The 24,400-nt window shown below is 34.7% G+C and overlaps 2 long non-coding RNA genes across 5 annotated transcripts in view; one reads left to right on the forward strand and one right to left on the reverse strand.

The window, feature by feature from the left end:
- The window catches only part of LOC140639762 (uncharacterized), a 309,354-nt gene that overhangs the window by 35,984 nt on the left and 248,970 nt on the right, over positions 1–24,400 (reverse strand). For all 4 annotated transcript variants that reach the window (XR_012036384.1, XR_012036388.1, XR_012036390.1 and 1 more), the window contains one exon: positions 15,851–15,981. This is a non-coding gene — a long non-coding RNA (uncharacterized lncRNA). The remainder of the gene's footprint in view (positions 1–15,850; positions 15,982–24,400) is intronic.
- Positions 1,111–24,089, forward strand: LOC140639763 (uncharacterized). The gene is made up of 3 exons (XR_012036392.1): positions 1,111–1,188; positions 19,702–19,853; positions 23,442–24,089. It is a non-coding gene; the product is annotated as an uncharacterized lncRNA (long non-coding RNA).

Here is a 24,400-nt window from a genome sequence, read left to right on the forward strand (position 1 = left end):
TCTTCTGTGCCAGAAGAAATACATCAGTATTTCCAGTGTATGGTCATACTCTACTTGTTTCCAATAAGGTACACATCCCATAAAATTTCATTCCCATGAGAATATATGGAAAAGGGATTATTAGAACTAGTATTGCCATTTTACCTGGAGGTCTTCAACAATTTTACTGTATCAAAACCTGATGGGTTCAATTTAAGACTCAAGAAGTTAATAAAATGGCCTAATTACCACCATGGGAAATAACTGAAATATATTTACTACAAACTAATGAAAACAAAATAATGTTCCAGAATTAAATTTGTTTCTCTTCACATAAAAAATAAATTAAAAAAACAAAACATAAGTTTCTCCTCACATAGCTAGAGTAAACAATGGGGATGGCTCTTAATCACATTCAGATCCATTCTTCTGTTTATTTTTCTGCTTGGGGGTGATCTTTGCCTGTTCTTCTTTGGTGTTTTACAGAATTCCTATTTAGCTTTGCTATATCATATTTGTTTATTTTTCCCCCTGAAGTGTGTTTATTTTCTTTTTTTTAAAGATATAATTGATACATAACTTTATATTAGTTAGGGATAAAACAATAATTCATATTTGGTTTTTATATTAGTTGTAGAAATATTTTAATCTCTCTAATTGTAGTTGCTAGATTCACAATTAAGCTTATGAAGACTTTAAATTATACTTACAAAGATTTTTATCCTTTTCTAGTATCTGATCTTTTTTTTTTTTTTTTAGATTTTTTTTTAATTCATTTATTCATGATAGTCACAGAGAGAGAGAGGCAGAGACACAGGCAGAGGGAGAAGCAGGCTCCACGCAGGAAGCCAGACGTGGGACTTGATCTCGGGTCTCCAGGATCGCGCCCTGGGCCAAAGGCAGGCGCCAAACAGCTGCGCCACCCAGGGATCCCTCTAGTATCTGATCTTATCAGACATTCACTATAGCTCCCCATCTCTCTGGTTTGTTTAATGAACATGGTATTTGGGCAGGAATCTTACAGATTCTAGGTTAACAACATTTAGAATCTCTGTCGCTAAGTCTATGAAACCTCCTCAGCTTAATAAACATTCTTCCTATTGATGCTAATTCAGTGTTCCATTGCTAACCAGGTGGGTGGTGTGACTACATTTTTATCCGTCTCAATGGTACCGTCTCAGAAAAGCCTTTCCTGACCAACTTATCTGAGTAAACACCCTCTTATTTTCTAATCATTCCACAATGTTTATTTTCTTCATGGAACTTAGTATTATTTGTAATTATTAACTGCTTTTTCTCTTTGTCTATTTTTTTGTTTTCCTCACTAGCCTTTAAGTTTTATGGGTACAAAATAGTATCTTTTTGAGCTCGACCACAGTCTACATAATACACTAGTAGAATACCTTGATGTTTAATATATATTTCTTCAGTAAATAAATGAATAAATACATTGAGTAGAATGGCATATGTTGGAGTTGACAGATGTCTATTACATATTTATCCAGTTTTCAATGAATCAATTTGAAAAGTGTATTAAGCAACTATACCTGTACATGATATTTAGCAGATACTATCACAAGAAAAAATACCTATGGAATAAAATGAGATGTACATGCTAAGAGTTAAATGCCTTAGTTGGGAAATAAGTAGGAATCTTATGTTTAGATTTAGATGGAATTAATTGATGAGCTGATGCAAACTTTTTCAGTTTGAGGTATATAAATGTGACAGTTCACCCACTAAGATATTCAAACAGTTTCAAATCTGATTAAAAATATACTCCTCACAATTCAATTATCCTTTTGAATAGATAAGAAGTGGCAAATATGCTCATGAATGAGGATCTAATTATGAAAAAAAAAAACACCATGGTGTAGTAAAAAAGCCATGATTTGATGCTAGTCACTTTTCCTTCCATTCCTCTACCCACCATATCTCCACTTATCTTTCTATCTATTTAACAAACACATCAACTATTTACTAAAGACAGCCATACTGTGTACTGGGTGTTTACTGGATTTGAATAGATAAAATGCTATATATACTAATGATGTACCCTGGACAACACTCCTTAATATTCTCCATATTTTCAGGCACAAAATTATTATTCAGGATTGTAAGGGAAAGGGATAACATCATTAAAGCACACTGCCTAACATTCAAAGGCTACAAGAATATGGGACCAATTATTAGTATAAAGAATGACTTTTATTCTACGATTATATAGCAGAACTTACATTTGAAGCATTCCAAAACTGATACATTAGTTGGCAATTTAAAAAATTTTTCTACAAAACCAGTATTTGCAAACTATTAATGCCAGAATTTTGTGACTAGAGAGCTGTAAATTTATAATTCTGATGATAATTCACATCAGGAACCTTAAATATTATGTCAAAGCTGCCATTTTTGATACAAGGCATAAAATAAAATAATATTGAATAAGGGATGGACAGAATAAACATAGTTTTCTCTACCTCTGATCCGACTGCCAGAGAATGAGTTTTGCCTCCTGAGAGGGGATTTCACCTTCTGCTGCCTCTTTCTAAACTGTCCCACTCTTCCTATTACTTGAAATTTGATTATTCCTGTCTTGTACTTATTTCCAGCATTTTATGGAAGTAATCTGCAAAAGGCATTTAATCCTGATTAAGGCACTAAAGAAAATTTCTCAATAGGAACAGCTCCCTTCAAGCACATAAATAATTAAAATGAAATTTTACCCTTCAAAACTATGTATTCTTTCCCTTTGGTGTAGCCACACAAACTGTGAGAGAAAATTTCCTTCCTCTTAGGAAACTTTTAATTCCATTCTGAAATATTTCAAACAAAAAGAATACTACTGAAAGTTATACAACAGACATCTATGGTAACATTTTTCCCTGTGATAGTCACTTTAGATCTTTCCTTAAAATAAAAAAAAAAAGAAAAAGGGACACATAATGTTACAGCCCTCTCTCTCTCCCATTGTCTCCCCTTCTCCCTCCATAAGAGTCTTAAAACTGATCACTCCAAGACATTTTTTTTAAAATTTTTATTTATTTATGATAGTCACAGAGAGAGAGAGGCAGAGACACAGGCAGAGGGAGAAGCAGGCTCCATGCACCAGGAGCCCGACGTGGGATTCGATCCCGGGTCTCCAGGATAGCGCCCTGGGCCAAAGGCAGGTGCTAAACTGCTGCGCCACCCAGGGTTCCCACTCCAAGACATTTTAAAAATACTTTCTCTACATATACAATTTAATGTATTTATATTTAATATTATTCATAAAACGTATCAATCTGAATTTACAATTTTATTATTTATGTTGCATTGTTTTCTGTTTGTCTATTTTTTACTTTGCATTCTTGAGGGGTATTCATGTTCCTTATGTAGAGACAAATTCCTTCATCAAAACTTCCAGATTCTACTATTTCACTGTATGCATAAATTTAGGATAAGGCTATTTCTATTCTATCATTTTATTTATTTATTTTTAAAGATTTTATTTATTTATTATTATTTATTTGAGGGGGAGAGAGAGAGCATGAGCAGGGTAAGGGGCAGAGGGAGAAGCAGACTCCTCACCGAGCAGGGAACTGGATGCAGGGCTACATCCTACCACCGTGGGATCATGACCTGAGCCCAAGGCAGATGCTTAACTGACTGAGCCACCCAGGCGCGCAACACTTTACAAACAGGGCTGCAATGAAAACCACCGGATTTGTCTTTATGTATGTGTGTGAGAGTTTCTCAAAAGAAAACACTTAGTATTGATTGCTAGGTCTAGAGTCTGTACATCTTAGACTATGCCGATTTACATTTCCATCAGTATACATAAGTGATCCATTTTACATTTTCCTCAGATCTTCCAAATAATTCATGTGGTAGGATATTAATTGTGAATGATCTACTTTCATCTGACTTATCACTTTTCTAAGTATTGGTGAGGCATAATAAATTTCTATGGTTTTTGCCATATTCTATTCTGCTTCTGTGAATTTTTGATGTTCATTTTTCAATAGGATTGTTCTTTTTAATTTCTGAGAATCTTTTTATGTTGGATATAACAGTTGGTCAGTCATGTGTTAAAAATATGACTTTCAGCTTGTGGCTGGTCTTTTCACTTTTATTATGATGGCCTTGTCATATAGAAGTTATTTAATTTTAATGTGAAATTGTTCCTTCCCTTTTATGATTTTTTTTTCATGGCTATTTAAGATAATCCTCGCAAATCCCAAGATTCAAAATAAAATAGCTCATTCTCATCTCAATTCTTGCAGAAAATATGTTCCTTCATTTGACTGCACTATTTAAATTTTATTTATCTCTCTTATTTTCCATTATTCAATAATTCCTTTGAATTATTGAATTATTTTCTAAAGTGCTTTAAAGTAATTTGTATGAAAGATTCAATATAAAATAAAATTGTCCTGTTTTCAATAACAGTAAGTAGAATATAATCATTTGCTTCTGGACACCATCCAAGTTTTTCTTAATTTTGTATATAAATTGTCTAAAAGCAACTCAGCTATACTAATGACTATATCATAAAGCATTGCTTCATTAAGATTTAATAAGTGTTTGTAGAATAATAAATAAATTTTGTTGACATTTTGTTACCATATATGTAAAATATCTGGCAATTATAGACATTTCAGAGTACACCTAAAAAGTTTACCTTGAGCAAAGCAAAACATTTAAAAAATATTTAATTAGGATGTGGAAAATGTGGTGCCCAAGAGAATGACAAAAATCGGGTAAACACATATTGGAGCTATACAAATGTCCCCAAAAAACCTAAATAATTTGTTGAACTACCACATGCCTCTTTGGAGTATTATAAGATGAGACTTATATATGGACATTTGTTAAGTGTGCAGATCTTTTAGGTTCCTGGACCCAATTCCAACATGTGGGGAGGGTGAAGGCCTCCCACTCAACATCAAGCAATTCTCATACATCCTGAGAATTCAGTCTAATTCCGATACTATCCAGAAATAGCGTCAGATTCCACAGGTTAAGACAACACACTCCCACCTTACTTCAGACCCATTACAAGTCTCAATTGTTATCTGTACTTCTACCTGATGGGTTATAAAGCAGAGGTTCCCACAACCTCTTCCTCAGGTTCAATTAATTTCTAGAGTGGCTCACAGATACCAGGAAAACATCTACCTAATAGAACACCAGTCTATTCTTCAAGGATATAATTCAGGAATGGTCAGATGGAAGAGATGTGTAGGGAAAGGTATGGGGAAAGAGTATGGAGTTTCCATACCCTCTCTAGGTGTGCCACCTTTCCAGTACCTTCATGTGTTCACCAACCTGGAAGCTCTCCAACCCTATCCTTTGGGGTTTTGTGAAAGCTTCATTAGATAGTCAGGGTTGGTTAAGTTATTGGTCACTGGCAATCAATTTAACCTTCAAGCACTCTCTCCTTCCAAGGCATTGGGGATGGGAGTGAAAGTTCCAAACCTCTAATCACATGGTGTTCTCTTGGCAACCAGTCCTATCTTTTTTTTTTTTTTTTAAGATTTTATTTTTATTTATTCATGAGAGAGAGAGAGAGGCAGAGACACAGGCAGAGGGAGAAGCAGGCTCCATGCACTGGGAGCCCGATGTGGGATTCGATCCAGGGTCTCCAGGATCGCGCCCCGGGCCAAAGGCAGGCGCCAAACCGCTGCGCCACCCAGGGATCCCAACCTGTCCTATCTTTAAATGGGGTACAAAAGTCACCTCATTAACCTAACAAAAACACCTTCATAACTCATATCAGGTCTTAGGAATTTCAGGTCTTAGGAACTGTATATCAGGAACCTTGGACATAGGCCAAACATATCAATACATATAAATCACAATATCACAGTAGAGACAGAATAGGTGATCTTAGTGTGAAAATATGAGACATGATCTTCTCTGATATGCTAATACATATTACTAAAAGCAAAACAGGCTTAAAATTGAGTTGCTTATGCTAAGCACCACATAATCAAATTAAGACTTAATTACACTTTTGGCTCTCCTAGAAATGGAATCTTAAACTAGGGCTAAGGGCAGGCTGAGCTGAGATGGGTCACATTGGCATGAAGATTATTTTGAGTTAAAAGCAATCTAGACCCAGCAGATTCAGGAAAACCTCTTTACCTCCCCATCAACTGCCTAAAAAGAATTAGACAGAGGACCTGCTCCAGGAAGAGAACTATCTCCATAGGTAACTACACGGTACTATGAACTGAGTATGGTAGACAGGGAGGAACCTAGCAAGGCCTGCTTGATGGAAGTCCCCTATATCCCCTTGTTTCTGGGTGGTCCAGCAAAGATTTGTTCACCAAAACATTTACCTTTTGTCACTTCCTGTGGATTGTATTCCTTCCCTTTGAAGTCCCAGACCTGTATCCCCTACTCCTTAGTTCAAGATGCCAAATATAATGTACCTCATTTTGCCTGATTATCTTTGGAGTTTCTACATCTATGTGGATTCCCTGTAAGTACAAAATTAAATTTTATTTTCTATTAGTCCGCCTTATGATTCTTGGTCCGGCTACAAAGACCTTGAAGGGCAGAAGATATTCATCCTATCCAAGACCAGTTAATCAAGAATTGACTGATCATTGCTAGTTAGGTTATAGGTTGCCTGATAGACCATTACCATCCTCTAAAGGAAAGTGACCTTGCAATAACCAGCCCACTTTTTTAAAGGTCCAGTATAACTTCCTTATTTCTGCTCCCTTCTAACTGTAAAAGTCTACATTTTGTACAGCTCCTCAGAGCTCCTTTCTATTTGCCAAATTGAATGCTGACCAATTCATGAATCATTGAATAAAACTAATAAGATCTTTAAAATCTACTCCGTTGAACTTTATTTTCTGATAATATTACTCATTCATAAAAAGCCATTTAGAACAGTCTAGCAATGTAAGAATTTTTCCCTTAAACTTAATATTTATGATTTATCAAGAATAAATTTGATCAATGTATGTGGTTTACTCCAACTAAAGAAGTCCAGGAAACCCATTTTCTGCTGAGGGTTCTTATCTTTTTAAAATCTATTATTCACATCTTACTCTTTTGAATGAGATATGATGACCACTAAAATTGACTCTTATTATAATTGTAAATACAGTGGCAAGATATAGAATCATCTACTCAAATATTTTCTGAAACTTACCAGTGAAGTGATACATTTACTAGGTATTATTTACATTGTTAAACTCTAACAGTTCTTCAACATTTGAATAACTAAATAATGATACGGTTTGCCATATGTTTCCATTTAATGAAGCCTTGTATTGATACTTAAATGCTTCATTAAGTCATAAGCTGCCAAAATAAGTAGTTTTTCTCTTGTCACAAATTTGACATGGTTTAACTAAGAAGTCTTGTCATTTTAAAAATTAAGAATGCTTTTATTCTGCATATGTTATAAGCAACATCTCAATATTTCAGGTTTAGATACAAAACATTTTTAGGAGGCTGACATTGTAGTTTGGGAATTTTTGTGCACAATTTTCTTGTCAGTAGAAGGTTGCATGAGTTGTTAAAACTATCATTTCATCATAAACTAAACAAAGTTTATATGCAATTTTCAAAAGCTTCTTGAAGTGACACCTGTTTCATTAATAATAATAAGCTTTAAAAAGTCCTACTCCAAGCTGTAAACACCAAATAAAAAACTGTAATTTCACTAAAATCATATTTTTAAGGCAGCAAGTTACCTTGAAAATGACAAGTTCAGAAAATGACGAGTTCAGATATTCTGAAAACACACATGGCTTGAAACAGTAATATCAGATTTTACCTTTCTATCTTTTCAATGAAACACCTAAGACTGACTTGATGATACAATCATGTTTAATTGGTATGTAAGGTCTAGCTGATGTTTATTTTGAGCAAAAATAAAACTTTTAGATCTTGATATATTATTTTCTAGATGAGTTTGGATGAGAGAAAGTTCAGGAATGAATAAATGATTATTTCAAGGTTGGTTCATTAAATATGACTGCTCTTAAAGAAAATTAAGAACAGTTGATCATAAAAAACAATGGACAAAGCAGTGTGTTTTTGTAAACCTTGGTTTGCAGAAGAAATGAAGCACTGCTATGTTTCTATACTTGAATGCTAACACATTTGTATTATAATTAATATAATTGAACATACAGAAAATGTTATTTGAGGGGCACCTGGGTGGCTCAGTTGGATAAATGTCCACATTTTGCTTTTGGCTCAGGTCATGATCTCAGGATTGTAGGATGGAGCCTGCATTGGGCTCTGCACTCAGCTGGGAGTCTGCTTGTCTCTCCTCCCTCTGCTCCTCTCTCCCACTGCCTCCGCTCTCTAAAATAAATTAATTAATAAATAAAAATCTTTTTTAAAAAAGAAAATGTTACTTAAAATTTTTAAAATGCAGGATATATAATATTATTGAGGACTTGGAAGTTCGATCATGCCTTTTTCAAGTTGAATTATGTAGCTTATTTTAACTTAGACACAACAAATATTTTTAAAAAATATAGAAGTAAATATGTGTATTTAAACTATAGGGCCAAATTTATCTTTTAGGGTAGCCCGGGTGGCTCAGCAGTTTAGCGCCGCCTTCAGCCCAGGGCCTGATCCTGGAGACCCGGGATCGAGTCCCATGTCTGGCTCCTTGCATGGAGCCTGCTTCTCCCTCTGCCTGTGCCTCTGCCACGTACTCTCTTTCTCTCTGTGTCTCTCATGAATAAATAAATAAAATCTTTAAAAAAATTATCTTTTATCTCTTGTTCATATCTTCATTCTTATAAATCATTCTCATATATGCTAATATGACAAGAAAATATAGTGTTTTCTTGCAGAAAAAAAGAAATATCTGTATTCTATATGCCTATATTCTATCTACCAATCAATCGATTGATCGATCTATTTGGAAAAAACTCAGATGCCTATAAAATAGCTGGTAATATTAATATGAGTACAAGATGAAAAAATATAGTAGGATATGTGGCTGAATGAATACTCTACCTGAATGTATACAAATCAAAACAGGACATCAAACAAACAACACAACAGCCACAATATTTAAGCCAAACAAAACATACATGCAGTTTAAACTTAAGCCTGAAGTCCACCAATTTTTAACCTCTGCCATAGAGGTTTCTAATTAAAACAATAAGAAATTAATTAATAAATTTACCATTATAATTCCATATCCTATGTTCTTTTCAATACACTATTCATTTTTGTTATAGTACATAATTTTCATTTTCCTACTTTTTCTATTTCAGTTTTCTCTCTTTTTATACCCCAGGGTCAAATCATGATAGAAAAAAAGCAACATTCTTTTGAATAGATACTAACATGTTTCTCAGTAAGAATCACATAGCATTCTTATGAAAAGATCTCAAGATGGTATCTCAAGTACTTCAGGTTTTTTGTTTGTTTTATTTGTAGAAATTGAAGGAGGTTTGTTAGCAAAGCCACTTAAGACAATGGGTTCTGAATCTGGCCGTCCACTAGATCCATTAGAATTACCTGGGTTTTAAAACTATGGCTCCACCTTTATTGAGTCCAGTTCAGTAGATATGAAGTAATTCCTAGAATATGTATTTTCAAATGTTGTTACATTTTAACAATATTTGATTCAAATTTAGAGCCACTGGTCTAAGGCCTTGGTTATCCACAAGGTGGTTCATGCACTGGCTACCTGAGAACTTCTTAGAAATGAGAGGCCTCACCCTAGATTTACTGAATCAGAATCTGATGTTCACAAGGTTCCAATGTTTCATGTGAACATTAAAGTGTCAGGTCTCTGGATTAAAAATTAAGAAACCCTTTTGGAACTGGATAGCCTCTTACAGGGATTATAAATAAGACTTGCTTTTGTTAGATTACAAAGGTCACCAGAGACTGACTAAAGAAGACTAAAAGAAGCCCAAGACTTGAGACTGACATTGACCCCAGAATGTGATGCATTAGTTTACAATGAGAAATGACACCTGTCACCAAGTCCAAACTATTCAAATAAATAGAGTTAACATCATCTCTTCCAATGGAGAAACTATATGAGAGGCCAAATCACAATCAGAAGAAATTGAGAAGATTTCACCCAAATTTGTGAGGATACCTAGAGGAATTTTTCTAATGCAGCCACTGAATGGGAATAACTTTTCCAATGATGATTCCTCCTCTGGAGATTGTACACTGTGTAGCAGCAAAGTTCTTTACCTACTCCCCCTTATGTGTGTACTCTTCTGTTTATCCTCTGTGGATATTTTCATTTCTAAGTCTTTATCTGTATAACTTAATACTCTTTTCTGGATCATATCTTTAATATTGATGGTTTTGCCTGTTGAAGATGCTTACAATTTACTGACTGCTTCTCAACTGTCAAGCATTATTTCATTTAACATTATTATTCCCTGTTTCTGGGTGAGAAAATTAAAAAATGTAGAGATAAGTAAATGGCTCATTTTTCACAGCTAGTAAGCGATAGAGCTCAGCATTCAAGCAAGACTTTTCTGAGTCTAAGCAAGACTATACATCTAACTCAGTGCTTTGGGGGCCGGTCACATTTCACCAAACACATTTCACTACATTGTTCCCATAGTTTAAGCTCCAGTTTTCATCATTCCAGAATTTTGGAGAAATTCTTCAGTGTAATTCTCAAGTACTAACAATTATTATCTTTTCTAAGGTTATTAAATGTTTACAAAATATTTATTTAGTAATGCTTTAAGTTGGATGAAGACATAGTTAAAGAATCTCAATAATTGGGCAATATGAAAAGAATGCGATTAAGTTACTTCAGATTTATTTTATTACTCTCTGCTTTCTGTTGTTGAGTTTAGCAATAAGAAATTTTAAAGAAGAGATCACTGATGGATAATTAACTATTCTCTATTTTCTTGATTCTGGGGTTTAAAAAATATGTTCTCAGCAACACAAATATTAATTCGATGCTAATTAATAATTTCACCCATGAAACATTTACAAAACAAATATGCAAATCCTCATAAACCAACTTGCACTCTAGTGATGATTAGGTTATCATTATATTCAGGAGCAATTCAGATGAATGCATAAAATTTTAAGAGTATGACCTAATGCTAATATAGTGAAAACTTAAAACTTTTTTCCCATTTTTGTTTCTCTCTGTATTTCATAAGGATGAAAATACATTTCTAAGACTCATTATTGAAATTACCTTTTACTTTATGATTTCATCTAATCTTTATAATTGTAGTTACCAATTTGATTTAGATCAATGGTTCTTTACATTTTGGTTCATGAACTGCTTTCAGAATATAATGAAAGTTGTAAACCATTCAACAATAAGTAATGTACTGTCCATGTAAACAGAATTTTCCACACAATACAGTTAGTTCAGAAGCTTCTCTAGAATAATACATAGATTTAACATACATAGCCTGTAATATAGATGGGAGTTAGGAGATCAGTTCTAGTCTTAGTTTTACCACTAATGAGATATGTGATCATCAACAATTTACATTATATCTTAGGGTATGATTCCATATATTCCATATCCATAAAATTACAGAGCTGATTGTGAAGGTACTCTCCACCTCTGAGAAAATGAATACTAAATTTGACTCTTAAATGTAGATATAATGATTGCCTTTAAAAAAATAAATTTATCAACTTAGATTCCAGATGAATATTATCTTTTAAAGTATTCACCTTGGGAGGCCATCTGCTTACTCTAGGGATAGCGCAACATCATTCAACATAGGAAACGGTGCTCAAAATATTTTAAAAATCATCTTTTGTAATTGCCGCCACAGAAGCTTTTTACAACCCAGTATCATGAAAACACTTTGTAGAGAGATTGCTGAACAACTGCTGGGATACTTTGAATCACCACTAAAAATCAGGAAGTTCCAGAAAACTGATGCTGGGCAAGATTCCCAACTATTACAATAAGAAAGATGTGCGCATGATACAATACGGACCCATGAACTTGACATTAATCACAGTTGAAATCTGAATTATATTATAAACAGAGAGCTTCTAAACAATCATATGCTAGTAGTCAGAGGAAATTAACTTAAAAGAAATGACGCCAAACAAGTTTCATTTACTTTCCTACTAGGTTTGCTAGGTTAATTGATCAAAACTGCATTTCATCACAGTGTTGGGCAGTCTCTGCTGTATCAGGCTTGATAAGGAGAGGAGGAAATTTGGGTAAAATGAGAATTTGGTAAATGGATCCATAAATAGAAAAAAAAGTATCTTCTGTAACATGTTATTGGGCTCTGTATTTGCGCCTTCCTTAGCTACAATTCACATTGATGAGTTAGATGGTAATACAGAAAACAATGAACTCTGCAGAAGAGCAAATCCAACAAATAATAGAAACAGCACATCTAACACTTTAATAAAAGGAAAATTGATTTTAGTATAGTATATATTTTTAAAGAATTAGTGTACTATTTTGTACTTGAATCTAGACAACCATATAAAATTCAGGCATCCATCAAATGTTTACTGGACAAATACTGAGTACCAAGAGCCGTGTCCCATGCTGTGTAACATCTTGGTACTTCCCAGAATGGAATACAACAACTGGCATATAGTATTGTCCCTCAGGAAAGTCAAAGTTCTATGTTGGAGGCTAAGTAATAAACATACAGTAATTATACAAAAGATGGTAAGAGCCATTAAGAATAGCATGCACATAGTACTAGGGGAATAAAGAGTAAGGGGACTCTAACTCTGAATCTAGTGGGTGAATCAAAGAATGTTTCACATAGGATGTGCTATTTCACCTCTGTTAAATAGAAGTCTGTCAAATAGATAAGGATAGAAGGACTGGGAGTCTGGCAGGGATGGCATTCCAGGCAGAGAAGACAACACCTACCAAGATGTAGAAGCATGTAGAACCTGTTACGGCAATTGCAAGTAGTTCCAAATAAATTTAACAAATAGAGAAAGTTTAAACTGGGAAGGGCAGATAACAATCAAATAATGGAAGGATTTTTGTACATTTTATTAAAAAGTAGTGATTTTTTAAATGGGAAAAGGAGTAGATGAGAACTAAATTTTAATTCCTGTTTTATGGCAGGCATTCAACTCGATGCTCATCACTCACTCAAATCACTATAACTGCCATTAATGGGAAAACCCATTATTAATGAGAATTATTATTATCCCCATTTTGCAGACAGAAAACTAAAGCTCAAAAAGATTAAATAAATTGCTAAGGTTTAGTTTTTTCTTTGAAAGATCATTATAGGAAATATTGAAAGAAGATGTATCCTGTGTGGAAAGACAAGAAAATTATGAGCTTGGTTTTGGATGTGTTGTTAAGACATCCAAACATTTCCAACTAACTATGGGATATCTTACGTAGGATGTGTTGACATACATGGCTGTAATGGCTATTATTTTTGTTTAGTCAACCTCTTCTCCCTCTCCTGGTAACAGATCCTACTTTTCTGCTTATTGGGTAAGAATACAGTAATTTGAAAGAACAACAACAAAAAATCACTCCTGTTCCTACCACCAAATATTGGTACAAAAATGGGACATTGACCCAGGCAGAAACAATCAGGTCCTTCCTCACTAATTTTTCTGCTGTAGCCAAGAAGAAAAAGTGCCTTTCCCTACTTTATCACTGAAGCAATGAAGTCACTGTCACAAAAACTACAGCCATGTCTTCACTATATGAAAAAGTCAGAAAATGACGATAATTATTATAGAAGTCCACTGTAAATCCTAGAAGTCCCTCAAATTGGTGTGATTCTGGAAGGAATTCCTTTAAGTCTTTGCTGTGCTTCAGTTTCCTTCTAATAAATTCCCTTTGTTGTTTAAGTCATTTTGCACTCTGCTTCTGTCACTTTCAATTAAAAGTGTCCTAACTAAACGCTAAACTCTAGAGTTTCTTAATTTCCAAATAGAAGTTAGCTAGATGATTCCAAAGACACAATGGCACCTTGCCTTCAGCTGACTGCTCTAAGTCATTTCATTGTTCCCAAAATCTAAACCTACCCTTAATGGAAATAGTTTGACACTAACCAGCTATCCCAGAGAAAAGGAGATCTTTATATTTTTTAAAAATTTATTTAGGCTGGGCCTTTTATTCCCGTGACTGATTTATCCTTATTAAAAGCAAAACACTGACAACATAATTGGAATAACTATAGTGTGCCAGGTGACTACATTCAAAGGGGCAGCATTCATTTTATATTGATTGATTTGCTATCTTGTTCATTAAATTCTATTTAAAATTGGAGATCCTGAAACCAATATTGCCCTATATATTAATAAACTAGAATTTAAATAAAAACTTGAAACAAAAAAATTAAAATAAAATTGAAGAAAAAAAGAAACATAAATGGGATTACACATTAGGTGCATTTTTTAAATAATAAATTTATTTTTTATTGGTGTTCAATTTGCCAACATACAAAATAACACCTAGTGCTCATCCCGTCAAGCGCCCACCTCAGTGCCCACCACTCAGTCCCCCTCACCCCCCGCCCACCTCCCCTTCCACCACCTCTAGTTAGTTTCCCAGAGTTAGGAGTCTTCCATGTTCTGTCTCCCTTTCTGATATTTCCCACTTATTTTTCCTCCTTTCCCTTTTATTCCCTTTCACTATTATTTATATTCCCCAAATGAATGAGACCATATAATGTTTGTCCTTCTCCGATTGATTTATTTCACTCAGCATAATACCCTCCAGTTCCAACCATGTCGAAGCAAATGGTGGGTATTTGTCGTTTCTAATGGCTGAGTAATATTCCATTGTATACATAAACCACATCATCTTTATCCATTCATCTTTCAATGGACAACATTAGGTGCATTTTATATTTTATTCCCTTCCATCTCTTTTTTCTGTGTATGTATGTGTGTGTGTGTGTGTGTATTTATGAGTATTTATAAGTATGTAGGTATGTACACAATTTTTACATTTTTCTTACTTTAGGTTTACACTCTTTCACTTTAAGTTTGTAAATATTTAACCTTTAAGCATCTCTCTAGAAATCACTCAACTAAAATTCACTATTCCTATTTAAATCATTTTAAGTTCTTACAAAACAAATTATCTCTAGATTTAAAATACTTTTCTAATTTCTTCAGTTACTGAAAAGTGTTTATTCCATTGTATATATTACACTTTGGACCAGATTTTTTAAAGTATGGTAGAAGTTTAACATTGTCAGCTTTATCACTCATACTTTGATAAAAATGCCCTTCGGATTTTCACACTTCTAAAATTTCCCTTAATATGCTTTAATTTCATTATAAAACTCTTCTATCATCAACTCTATTTCATGACCACTCTGTCTTAGATAATAACTATATCAACTTGTTCTAATTATCTTTGTTAACATTTGTTTCTTTGCCTTCCAGGGATACTGCCATAATGACAGTGGAGTGCATTTTGCTTACAATGCATCTCAACTTTCAACTGTCATGCATGTTGCATCTACTTATCTATCAATCTCCTATTTATTTGAAATATATATGGCTTCCATTTGAAAACAAAAGACACTATACATAGTGTGTGTGTGTATGTGTATACCTTTTTCTCACTATGAGCATTAAACTACCTCCAGAGCATAAACAGAAAATTACTGGATGGGATTTGGCTAAAAAGAATCTAGAGTGAGATTTGGTAAATGCATAAGGGGCTAACCGTGAAGTAAAAAAAAAAAAAAAAAAGAGAGAGAGAGAGAGGAGTAACAATATACTTAGAGTTATATCTAGCCTAGATCTCTGCCTTTTGAAATAAAAAATAATTTATAGGCTCCTTATACCTGCCTAATAAAGTCAAACTTTTAAGCAAGGTACTGAGTCACTGACATAAGCTTCCTTTCTAGTTCAATCTCCTACAGAACCTAACCCCAGTCAGACTTCTTAAACATCCTTTATGCTTTCTTACCTGTTTATCTTTGTTAATGTAGTTCCATTTTCCAGAAAAATTTCTCTCTGTCAAACTGCCGGACTTCAGAAATACCGACAAGTTTATCTTTACAGTATTTTCATGCTTTCTCTATATTCAAACATGCTTTCCTAGAATTAAAAAAAATGAGATTGAAATGGAGAGTAAGCAAGAGAAATTTTAACACTAGTAACACTTGGTGACTTTCTTACTGAATTAGACACATTCTGCTTTGTAGTAGAAGTTGGTATATAAGCCTTGTCTTATATAATTGGATCTATTCATTATTTGTCTTTTTTTTCCAGAGACTTAACCTATAAAATAAATGACTTTTATTTTATATATTTTAAGTCTTTTTTTTTATTAAACAGATGAAAGCATTTCAGGGGATGTATAGAGATGAAAACTCAAGTCTTTGGGCTCTTGAACTTATCCAGAGTTTTTTTGTTTTTGTTTTTGTTTTTTTTAGATTTATTTATTTATTTATGATAGACAGAGAGAGAGACAGAGAGAGAGAGAGAGACAGAGAGACAGAGGGAGAAGCAGGCTCCATGCCAGGAGCCCGACGCGGAACTCGATCCCGGGACTCCAGGATCGCGCCCTGGGCCAAAGGCAGGCGCCAAACCGCTGAGCCATCCAGGGATCCCCTATCCAGAGTATTAACATGGAAGAAAATCTATGATGAGGATTGTCACAGATGGGGAAAGACACCATCTATATGGCCCAAATATTCCTAAGAAATTCTTTCAGATCTAATACATGTGAGTCTAGTTAAAATGTGATTATCAAGGACATTTAGTACCTCTTCTTGCTATGGGGATCCCTGGGTGGCTCAGCAGTTTAGCGCCTGCCTTCTGCCCAGGGCGTGATCCTAGAGTCCCGGGATCAAGTCCCGCATCAGGCTCCCTGCATGGAGCCTGCTTCTCCCTCTGCCTGTGTTTCTGCCTCAATCTCTCTCTCTCTCTCTCTCTCTCTCTTTGTTTGTGTGTGTGTGTCTCTCATGAATGAATAAAAAAAAATCTTAAAAAAAAAGACCTCTTCTTGCTAAAGTTTATCTGGTTTATGAGACAAAGAGTAAAGGCTGCTTTGAGAAAAAGAAAATAGGGCAGCCCCGGTGGCGCAGCGGTTTAGAGCCGCCTGCAGCCCAGGGCATGATCCTGGAGACCCTGGATCGAGTCCCACGTCAGGCTCCCTGCATGGAGCCTGCTTCTCCCTCTGCCTGTGTCTCTGCCTCTCTCTCTCTCTCTCTCTCTGCATCTCTATGAATAAAAAAAAAAAAGAAAATCTACTGACCAGGAGTTACAAGGACTGGGGACAACAGTGGGTATGACTATTCCATCTGGATTCTTTGCTTCTCAAGCTCTTATAAGACCAGCACTAAAGCAGACCTGTGTTCACACAGCAGCTATCTGCATCATAAAACCAACAAAGACATCCTAAATACATCTAGCTAGTTGTAACATATACAGGTAGGGCTTAGAAGCGAGAGTGGGGATAGAGCTACTGGGGAGTGCAGTCGGTTAAGCGTCTTCTTGGTTTTGGCTTGGTTCACGATCTCATGGGCCCCGAGACTGAGCACTGTGTGGGGCTCCATGCTCAGTGAGGAGTCTGCTACTTAAGTTTCTTTCTTTAGCTTGCTTAGTCTTTCTCTCTCTCTTTCTGATAAATAAATCTTAAGAAAAAAAAAAAAAGAAAAGAAAAAGAAGTGAGAGTGGGCACTGAGACAGAAAGAGACCATACTATTGAGGTAAATATTTTTTGTTGCTACATATCAGTAGCATGTCAGATTTTCTTCAGTATCTATACATTAGTTACCCAAAGAGAAAGCAGTGGTGTGAATAGCAAAAACAGAAAGGACCTGTGAAAAGTCACTTAGTGGGGTTATTTTGGAGGGACAGGCCAAATATAAATATGGGTAAAAATAAGAATATGCGGCAGACTCATTATCATCAATGAGAAAAGAGAGAAGGGACATGCTGAAGGGCTCTGCTGATAATATCCACTTTTGTACTGCTTGGTCGTTGTAGGTTGGCTTCTCAAGGTAGCAAACTTAGTCATGCCAATCACATCAAGCAGATTCATGGCCAAGATCAAGTGAAAATATTTCCACTGACCATGAGGGTAATAAAGGAAACTTCTCCCACTTTACCTATATGCAAACATCAAGACTGTATATACTTCTATTCTAATAAAAGTGAATAAGCAAAAACAATAAACAACTTGGTGCCTATTCAAAAAAAATCTGCAAAATACGGGAAGATAAATATAGCACTCAGGTTACAATAGGAAACTGTTTTCTAAAAATACTTAGTTCAGGAAGGAGAAGAACATCTGGTATTAAAAACTTTGCTTTATTTAAAAAAATCAGTAAAACACAGCCCTCTGAAATAAGATAATGTTGAAAGGATAAAGAAATAGAGTTGAAGTGAATTGCACAGTTGCTTCTCCAGTAGCCATCCATTCTTTGTAGCTATACTTTCCATTTCTGTCTCCATCTTCCTTCACTCTCACCTCCATTTAGCCATTTACTTTTAGGGAAGCTAATTTTATCCTTGGGTATAGGCAAGCGACTGATGCTTCAGGCCTAGTTTTACCAAAGTAATTTTATGTCCAGGTTACAGACACTGATTTGGGTACACTCAGGCCTGGCTTCATAGGGGGCAATCTGTTCAGTTACACAGGGTCCCCCTATTCAGAAGGGACTTGCACTAGGCTTAACGCTCTCTTGCAGCCATCTTGAAATTCTTAATTCTATATTTGAACTTGTGTTTTGCAAGTCAAGTTAATGAGACAATGAAGCATGTGTGTGAGTAGGGGAGGTACCTGTTCTAAGTGTGTCTGCCACTAGTCGCATATGGCATTTGCAGTGTCTCACAAGCTGAGCACAAAATGCCAGTGGCCCCATGATGTGTGGGAGTTCAGCAAGTCTCAAAGTTAGTACAAGGTGTCTTATATCTATGACTGAGTGAGAGCACTGACAGCCCCAAGAAGCCATACTTTCCATTTAAACCGGACTTTACTCCAAACAGAAAGAAGGCAGTGGAGTTCTAAGAAATGATTAAGGAACCCATCAAATCCTTTCTCACTCATGTAACTTCTCTTACTAGCCAACCACTTACATTGAAACTTATGATATAGAAAAATAAATAGGAACTTATAGAAAAATAAATTAGATAGATAGAACATTCCATTCCTTATAAATACAATGAAGATAGAGTGATTGTAGAGTGTATGCAGAGCAAAGGGAAAAAAATAAAGAGAGACCAACCAAGAAACAGACTCAAGTATAGAGAACTAATGGTTACCAGACGGGAGGTAGGTGGGAAGATCAGTGAAATAGGTGATGGGGATTAAGAAGTGCACTTGTGGGATCCCTGGGTGGCGCAGCGGTTTGGCGCCTGCCTTTGGCCCAGGGCGCGATCCTGGAGACCCGGGATCGAATCCCACATCGGGCTCCCGGTGCATGGAGCCTGCTTCTCCCTCTGCCTGTGTCTCTGCGCCTCTCACTCTCTCTCTGTGACTATCATAAATAAATAAAAAAAAAATTAAAAAAAAAAAAAAAGAAGTGCACTTGTATTCAGCACTGAGTGATATATGGAAGTGCTCACTATATAGTACACCTGAAACTAATATAACACTATATGTTAACTATATTGGAATTAAAATAAATTTTAAAAAGACTTTAAAAAGAACTAAAATAAAAACCTTGGTTTTGTGTAGGTTTTGACAGTACTAGTAAGAATGAAATATATATGCAAATACCACCTATAAATTGTATAGCTTTGATGATTCTGTATATGAGTTAAGTTTTGTTGCTTTTTTTTAAGATTTAATTTATTTATTTATGACAGACACAGAGAGAGAGAGGCAGAGACACAGGCAGAGGGAGACGCAGGCTACATGCAGGGAGCTGATGTGGGACTCGATCCCAGGACCCCAGGATCACACCCTGGGCAGAAGGCAAGCACCAAACCTCTGAGCCACCCAGAGATTCCCGAGTTGAGTTAAGTTTTGTTCTATTTGCATTTAAGACTGGCATTGCACAATATAAAGATGAATGGTAAAAATGCTGTTAATCTAAAATTTTAATTTTTGTTTACTTAGAATCACAATCAGTAGCAAATACAAAACACCATGACAAATTAAGTAAAGACTATAGGAAAAATGAAAAAGCTTTATATTTTGCCATACTTAATGCCATTTTTTAAATGACTTTTGAACTCTTCATTTTCGTTTTGCACTGAGCCTCAGGAATCACATGCCCAGTACTGGCTGGGAAAGCATATAATCCAATTTAGGCCAAGAAGATTGTAGATGATGTTTGTTTAGAGCCACCAGAAAAAAATATTTCTTTGCCTTCTGAGTGTTTCTAGAAGAGATGCAACTTCTCTTCCTTGGCCATGTAGTTGCAGAAATATTGAGAAGTACTGAGACCCTAAGTAAAATTCACCTTTGGATAAGGTGACACTATTGGTAGGCAGGAAAGAAATAAGGCTCTTGAGTCTTTCAATAACACCAATAAATGAAGTCAATAGATCTTAAAAGTTTGAGTAGGGTTTTTAAAATAATTTAATTACTACTTGTATAAGACTTAGATGAAAAAAGAGCTAGATATAATTTGGGGATAACTTAACAGAACTAGGAGAAAATTAGAAAATACTATGCAGAAGATAATATGGTATAACAAAATCAGAAACCGCATTAAAATAATAAAAATAAAAATCCACATGCTGGATAAAGAAAATCAATAATGTGAACAAACCTGAAGAACTATCTGCAGGTACAGAGAATGGCACAAGTTTAAAACAGTGAAAGAAGGTTAATAAGAAAGGATAGGTAATAGTTATCCAACACATTTATGATACTTTTTCTTAAAAGGAGACCAGAACACACAGACTCTAACAATAATATAAAATAGAAAGATACAAATCATTTAAAAAACAATCAAGTTATAAGCAGAATTAGTAAAATAGATTAGCACTTGAAATAACTTGGTGATATTTTATATCTCAAGAATAAAGAAAGAATGTACAAGCATCAAAGCAGAGAAAAACAGATTATCTTACAAAGGAGTAAAATTCAGCTACTCAGGTTTCCCTTGTCAATAGAAAATTTTTAGAAAACAGTGGAGCAATATAAAAATAGTTTTGAGGAAAAGAGTTATGGTTCAATATCCCTAAGCCTGGCCAAGTTGTGATAGTATGTGAAGTCAACACAAACATACATCGCCATATATAAGACTCAGAAAGCTTTCTATCCATAGACTTCCTAAAAAATATTTTTTAAAAATGCAATTCATTTGACCTAATGACAAATCAATATAACCAGTGTCCCAAATCCTCTAAACTTTAAGATTACCCTTCCTAGAATAAAGGGGAAAGGAGAAAAAATGAGTGGGAAATATCAGAAAGGGAGACAGAACATGAGAGACTCCTAACTCTGGGAACCGAACTAGCGGTGGTAGAAGGGGAGGTGGGCGGGGGGTGGGAGTCACTGGGTGACAGGCACTGAGGGGGGCACTTGATGGGATGAGCACTGGGTGTTATTCTATATGTTGGCAAATTGAACACCAATAAAAATAAATTTATAAAAAAAAATAAAATGCAAAATATCCTAACAAACAAACAAAAAAAAGATTACCTTTCCTATTAATGCTCAACTAAGTATTTTTGGAGATTCGATCCAAAGAATGTGGAGGGTAGATAATGTTCTCCCAAATATTTCTTAAGATCCAAAGATCTGTCTGATTACATTACTGTCTTTGAACTGTAGCTCTTGCCATCTCTTTACCATATCTTCATGGCATCCCAGACCTTTGCAGTCTGATTTATTTCAAAATATGAATATTTATTCTCTATTTTTCAAGCTCTTGCCAACACAAGATTATTACTCAAATGTAGTGACTCATAAAATTTACTAAGGACTCAAGGACTTCACATAAGAATGACAATACAAAAAAGAAAACCTACAATGCATGTAGGTATCTGTTCCTAAATTCCACAATCCAGTCCCCACAGGATCTGTGTCCCAAGTCTGCCCCTTTGCTGCTGGGAGTCCTCTCATCACAGATATTAGCCTAAAATCTGTTCTCAGACTATAAGCCATAGGGCTCAGCACTGCTCTCACTTTATATTTCAATCTAGGAAACCAAAATATCAGTTAACAGTAATTTCAGTACCTAAGGAAATCTATTGTTTAGTGTTTATTATTCATTCATTTAATCATAAAACAATTTTAATTTTTATTGTTCAATCTTGCCCTTCAAAAATAATCTTTTAACTCCCACTGTTTTCTTTTGGCCTAGCTAATAACACAATATTTTTTCTCCAAACAGTAAAAGTTTCCTTACCACATAGGTATATTTGTATTTAGATCTTTAGAGATGACACACACACACACACACACACACACACACACACACACACACATATACTAACACAGACCCTGCAGGTTTCTAATTAGATTTTCTTTCCTGAGGTCAAAGTTACCTGTAGAATTCTTTGTTGTCGCTTATGTTCAAAATACCGCTGCTTTTATAGTCTTCCAAGATAGTACATAAATTACAAAAAAAAAAAAACAAAACTATTTGGAATTCTACTCTACTTTGGCAATGTGATCCAAAGAAAATATTTCTTCCCTCCTTTAATAAACTATAGGAATAAGGTCTCTTCTTTTTCATCCATTAAAAGAATTCAAGAAAGTTTACAGTATTTCAACTATTTTTTTGCATTGATAAATATAGAACACTGATTTTAAGTTTGTAGTTGTAGAACTGCTAGGAAAAAGGATGTATATTTTTCAGTAGAGAAAAACAAAGAAAGCGTGATCCTTATTAGCAAATACAGAAACATCAAGAGACCATTATAAATAAAAAAGGACAAGAGATAATATGTTTGGCTAATACCAAACATATCAACTATAACAGATAATTTCATATAGGGCAAAAATTAAAATACAATTCTGGCCTATTTGTGTTCATTATACTAATATCCGGAATAGACAAAAAAAAAAAAAAAAAAAAAAAGACCTGAAAAAAAACTAGTAGGAGAATGACCTAAACTACCATGTATCCACTTTAGGAAATATGTAGCAGTTAAAAAGAATTTGGTTATGTTACATATTCTATGCATTCAAACATGGAATGTCTTCAAGACATAGTAAATTACAAATCAAAGTATAATATCTAAGGCATAATTTCATTTAAAACAAAATAAAACTGTGTATTTCATATGTACAAATATATGTAGGTAAATGTATATAGAGTTCATATCCCATTCAGAGAGATGACAGGTGTTACATTTAAAAAGGTGACTAGAACTAAGTGGGACTCAAAGGGGCTTCCATTAGATATGTATTATTTCTATTTTTTTTTAGAGAGAGAATTTATTTATCTGTTATATTTAAACTTACAAATACATTAAAAATTTTTAAATAGGAACAACAATGCCTATTATTGCTTGAATTAGAAGACTCCTTATTGTAAAACATTTTCTTCTAAATTAATTTATAAATTAATATAATTCGAATCTGAATAGCAACATGATTTTTTGTTTTACAAAAAATCTACATTGTTTCTTTTTTTTCCTCACAGTTAAAAACATCTGTAAATTATTCTCATTGACCCTTGACTTTGGAGAGTGGACTCTGCAATGAATTCTCTAACGTGGAACTTCAAGTTTAGTATTACCCCAATAGGAAATCTTCCTTTCATGTTCAAACAATAGTTCCCTGTGTGACAGAGGAGGTGGCTTTTTTTCTCAAACTATCTATTGTTAGAGACGGAACTTCTTCCTCAGGTGTGCTAGAGACCATCTTTATCTCCATAGTACAAATTCTGTGCCTTTCACCAGTAGGTGGTTTGTTTTGTTTTTTAATTCTGTCTGCATTGTTCTCAACAATTCAAAGGGTATATTTTCTCTTCCCACATCAACTTTTCATCTCTATTTTTCATTTAGAATCAAAAGAATATATTTTATCCCCCTTAGTAATTTCTGGATATAAAGCAATAAAGTATATTCTCTCACTTGGTACTTGTAAGAAATATATAGACAACTTAATTGAATCAAAAGAAATCTGGTGAAACAAGCAGTAGTTCTTACTTTCTATTAAATAAGAAGTATTATGATCATTTGATTGATGAACTGGGGAGAACTGATGTACAGTCACCATATCCAGGGAATGTTAAGAAGCAGATTAAGAAGCAGATTCTGTCCAAGATGGCAATGTATACAGCAAGATCCTGAACCTACCTCCTCCCAGGAACCCATCTACAACTGTATATGAAACAATTTCCTCTGAAAAAAAAAATTAAAAAAAATAAAAACCTTAAAAACTAGCTGAGTAACTCACTCAGAGGTTAATATGAAGAAAACCACACTGAAGCAGATAGAAAAGGCTGAACAACAATCTTGCCATAATTTCCCCCACCATGCCCTTTGGCCAAGTTTTGCACCTGAGAAGCAGCCCCCAAAATGTCTGGTTTTGAAGACCAACAGAGAGAGCTTGGACCCCAGAGACCCAGGGTCTGTGGTGAACTGAGGGGCTGCTTTT

Source organism: Canis lupus, chromosome 9 (genome assembly GCF_048164855.1).
Source record: "Canis lupus baileyi chromosome 9, mCanLup2.hap1, whole genome shotgun sequence".
Classification (NCBI taxonomy): domain Eukaryota; kingdom Metazoa; phylum Chordata; class Mammalia; order Carnivora; family Canidae; genus Canis; species Canis lupus.